At 35.8% G+C, this 4,872-nt stretch overlaps 1 non-coding gene across 1 annotated transcript; it reads right to left on the bottom strand.

The window, feature by feature from the left end:
* Positions 1-1,634: 1,634 nt before the first annotated feature.
* Positions 1,635-1,741, bottom strand: LOC114912815 (small nucleolar RNA R71). The gene has a single exon (XR_003798720.1). It is a non-coding gene; the product is annotated as a small nucleolar RNA R71 (small nucleolar RNA).
* Between the last annotated feature and the right edge of the window lie 3,131 nt (positions 1,742-4,872).

The following is a 4,872-nucleotide window of genomic DNA, read 5'->3' as shown; positions in this document are numbered from 1 at the left end:
TTACTTTGGTAGTTCATAATTCAACAAACAATCTCTTCTCTTTTTCTCTAAAGCTCGCCTGAGCAAGCATTTAAATACAATTCAAAATCCAATTTCTCATGGGATCGACTCGTACTCGTCGGACGTGCTACATTGCACACAGTGCGCTTGCAGTAAATTTAAGATATATCAAGTTTTTGGTGCCGTTGCCGGGAAATTGGTGTATTTAAATTGTATTTTAGATTCTTGTTCTTCGTACTTTTAGTTTTAGTTCTAGTAATTTCTTTCTATCTTTTGAGTTTAATCAAAATCTGTCCTGACATAAGGTTGTCCTGACGTACTGAAAGTTACATTGTATGGTTGTCCTAGGATATATTTTGATTTACATAAAATTTTTTTTTTATTATCTTTAATTCTTAGATTTTTCTTTTAAGTACTGCTTATTTGCTTAGTTAATTTTTCACTTATAGATTAGAATTATCTCATTATATTTAGATTGCATAAATCTCATTTTCTTATTAACTGATTTAATTTTTTTGTTTCTAACATAACTCACTAATTCAAAAAAAAAATTAACATTTACTTTAGTTCTGTAATTAGATTAACATAAAAAAAATACTAATCACATAAAATTTAATTAATATAAAGAAACAACTAAACTTTAAAAATCTTTCACCTTATTTGGTCACCTTGCTTTCTTTGCATTGCATTTTCATAATATATCTTAAGGGTATCAACCATTAATCAGATAAGGTGGAGATTTGATCACCCTTCTTTAGCCCACAAATCACCTCTTTGCATCCACATAACCTAATTCTTAAATAAAATTAATTAGACGTCAGCTTTAGGGACATTCAAGCTCATTAGGATAAGAAAACCTAAGAGTTGAACCGAGTTCAAGTGGGTTAGCCTGTCAGTGTCTAGGAAAGTGGTTCAGGAACTACGTTCCGAAGAAAGGTGGTTATCTAATTAGGTCCGTTGTGAAAGCACGGGGAACCTTCCACTAATCTTACACTTACCTAGCTGATTCGATTAGCCGATTTCGAACTTGGAGTGCTCGAAGGCGACCTTGACAGTTAAGAGCTTTTCTAGAATTAGAAAAACTTTAGTCAGTACTCCTTTTCTTTTCTTTTCTCTTCTTTTGATTGAAAACTTGATTGAAAAAAAAAATTAAAATAAAAAATAGAAAAAAAGTACTTTCTTCACTTTCTTCATGGAAAAGGGTGTCGGGTCGACTAGTAAGAATTAATTGGATTCCAGTTTCAAACCCAACAACTTCTACAATGGGAGAACCTAATCAACCTCAAACCCGTAAGGATTTATGTTATCCAGTCAGTTCCGTCCAACCTTCTTGCATCTGGTTGCCCCAACCCACTACAAACAACTTTGAAATTAAACCTTAAATTATTAATATGCTTCCAAAATTCACGGGAATAGATGATGCATACATATTCATTAGAGAGTTTGAAGAGGTTTGTGCAACCATGAGGCTGCAACAACTGTCAGAGGATGAGGTTAAACTAAGACTGATCAATTTTGCCCTTAAGGACAATGCTAAAAAGTGGCTCTATAGTCTCCCAAACTAATCTGTCACAACTTGGGAGGGTTTTGTAAGAGTGTTCCTAAAGAAGTTCTTCCCCCATCATAAAACAGCTAGGATTAGAAATGAGATAAATCAATTTTACCAACTAACTGGGGAATCATTTTGAAAATACTTCGATCGCTTTAAGAACCTCTTGACCCAATGCCCACACCATAGAATAGAAATCTGGAGGTTATGCTAGATAATTTATGAAGGACTAGATTCAAATTCTAGAACTATGCTAGAGTCCATGTGCCAAGATCAATTCATGTACAAAGAATCCACTGAAGCTTGGCAATTTTTAGAAGACCTAGCTGAGAAAAATTTATAATGGGAAATAACTAGGAAACCTGAGAAACCAACACCTGGAGCAAGAAACCCTAGGGTTTCTTACCGCCAGGTCCATAGAAGGCAAGAAAAGCAGGGGAGGCGCTAGCCCCTCCCCCTTTGTGCCACCAACCATATTGCCTCTCCCTCTCTTGCGGCCATCCAAACATCAGGTTCAGGATTTGAAATCTCTTGCTATGAGGTTGGTATAAGTTTTTCTCAGATTTGGAGTTGATCTAAGGTCGTTTGAGGTGCGGGTGAGATCTCTATCACCAAATCTACAGAAAAAGCTGCAGTAGGACAGATCTATAAGGTCTGGTTCTATCTACCTTCTTCCCTATCTAAAATATCCCGATTTGAGATCTACAAATTGGAAGACCTTAGTCCAGGCCTAATCTGGTTGGATACCAGATCTTGGATTTTTTAGAGGTGATCTTAGAGGCATTCTTCATCTGGAATGAAAGGCTGATGAAGAAGACAGCAACCAGGCTGATTTCATCAAGGGCCTTCGATCGAGCTCAGAAGTCTCCAGATTTGTTCGTTGCTAGTTTCGCTGCACCCAAGGTCCGTGGGAGGAGCCGGGATCATGCTCCAACACCTGCCATAGGCTCTGAAATATAGTGAATAACTGGACTTGGCCTGGGCACAGGAGAAAATGGACCCTCCCCCTCAGCATGCTCCTCCTCCTCCTCAACTGCTGCAGCTCGACCCTTGGCCCACCGACCATCAACTCTCACAAAACCCATATGCTTAAGAGAGTGGTTGTTGTAGGTGTCAGTATATGACAGTCTACAAATAATCTCTCCCTCAATACTGACTCCTGACTCTTTGAAAATAACAATAACAGCCATACCATAGGACAAGGGAGCCTTGGACCTGTTCAAGGCTTCCCTCATGGCATCCATCATCAGGAAGGGAAGGTTTAGGGGAATCTCTGAAACTACATGGTGCATGAGACAAATATCTCTCCCTATCATCAAATCATATCTTCCCCCTCTGGAGAAGAAAATCCTAGACACCATGTGGTGAAGTAGCCTCATCTCCACACTAAGATCTTTGGCCTCAATCTTCAAGAGCCTTTCCACATCATCTCTCCCTAGTATGGTTTTAAGTCCAATCTTCTTTTTGGGTAGCTCATCTAGGCAGCTTCCCTCATAAGGCATCTGAAGGAACCTTCCTAGCCTTGGAGCATTTAGGATAATCTGAACTCTCTTGACAGTAGACTTTAAAACACCCTTAGTGAAAACCAAATTAGAGTAAAACTCTTTCACCAAATCAATATACATTGGTTCGAACAAGCTTAAAAAAGATTTCCAACCTTGTTTAATCAGCTTATCTCCAATTGAAAAATCATCATGCCTTAAAAATTTGAAGTCAACATTTCTACCCAACGCAACTTTCCTTGCAGATAATGGAATCTTACTTGGTGTCACTGGGGGGGAAGCTTGGGTCGGCTAATGTGCTGCCTTCTTCCTCCTTTCTTCTACTTCCACGGATCTCATCAATTTTTTTCTTTGTGACATTCTTATTTTAGGGGCCATGTCCCAAGAAGAGGGTGGAGAAAGATGTGGATTGAAGTGAAACTAAGTAGAGAGGATGTTTTTTGAAGAGTTTCTCATGGATTTGAGGATTAGGATTTGGAATTTGGGGAAAACTAGAAAATTAGCCGTGAGAATAGTAGATTTAGGGAGAGTAGATCTCAGATTTGAGAGATTTTAGGATTTTTTTTTTGAGAGATCTAGGTTGAGGTTTCTAGGTTGGGACGGGAGGAAGAAGTAGGGTCTTTAAATTTGAGATGTCCCAGAACTCTTTTTTAATGAAACAAGGTTCAGATTGGCTCACTTAAAGAAGGCCTTCCCGCACAAATGGAATGTCCCATGGGATGCCCCATCCAGGGTTGCATCAGGTGAAGGAGAAATTATTTAAAAATAAGAAAAAATTTAAAATAAAAAATTTGAAATTGGTCATATCGAGTTGCGAGGGTTATTGGGAGTCTAGATAAGTTTTGATATAATTTTTTATTAAATATTTTAATAAACAAATTAGAGAAGGTATCTGAATAATATTGATGATTTTTAATTATCTTAAAAAATACTTAAAAAATTATAAATGACTCCCAAAATTAAAGAATAAAGTTAAAAAATTTTAAATAAATTTTAAGAGTGAAATTATGATTGAAATTCAAGCAGAAGGGTCTAAGATGCCCAATTCTCTTCTAATTTTATAAAATTTACTTTCATTAAGTACTTTGATTAAAATATCAGCTAATTGATTTTTAGTATTTATGTATTCAAGTGTTATGTCATTATTTTGAATATAGTCTCTTATAAAATGATGTCTAATTTTAATATATTTTGATCTAGAATATTGAATTAGATTTTTGATCAAATTGATGGCACTAGTATTATCATATTTTATGAGGATGTTTTTAAGTTCAATACCAAAGTTTATGAGCTATTGCTTAATCCATAAGATTTGAGCACAACAACTTCTAGCTGCAATATATTCGACCTCGATCGTAGACAAAGCCACTAAATTTTGCTTCTTGCTAAATTAGGAGATTAAGTTCACTCCTAGAAATTGACAAGTTTCACTAGTACTTTTTCTATCAAGTTTACATCCAGCAAAGTCTGCATCTGAATAACCTATTATATCCATAAAAGATTATTTTGAAATCCAAAGACCTAGATTTTGTATTCCTTTTAAGTATCTAAAGAACCTTTTAACAGCATTTAAGTAAGATTCCTTAGGATTTGATTGATATCTAGCACACATGCATACACTGAACATTATATCAGGTCTACTAGCAGTTAGATATAATAAAGAGCCTATCATACCTCTATAGAGCTTTGAATCAATATTTTTATCATGCTCATCTTTTTTTAATTTACAGAAAGAGATCATAGGTGTACCTACAATTTTTGAGCTTTTCATTCCAAATTTTTTTAATAATTCTCTTGTGTACTTACTTTGGATGATGGAGA

The sequence above is a fragment of the Elaeis guineensis genome, chromosome 13 (assembly GCF_000442705.2).
Source record: "Elaeis guineensis isolate ETL-2024a chromosome 13, EG11, whole genome shotgun sequence".
NCBI classification, from domain to species: domain Eukaryota; kingdom Viridiplantae; phylum Streptophyta; class Magnoliopsida; order Arecales; family Arecaceae; genus Elaeis; species Elaeis guineensis.
This window is presented reverse-complemented; position numbering and strand designations above follow the sequence as displayed.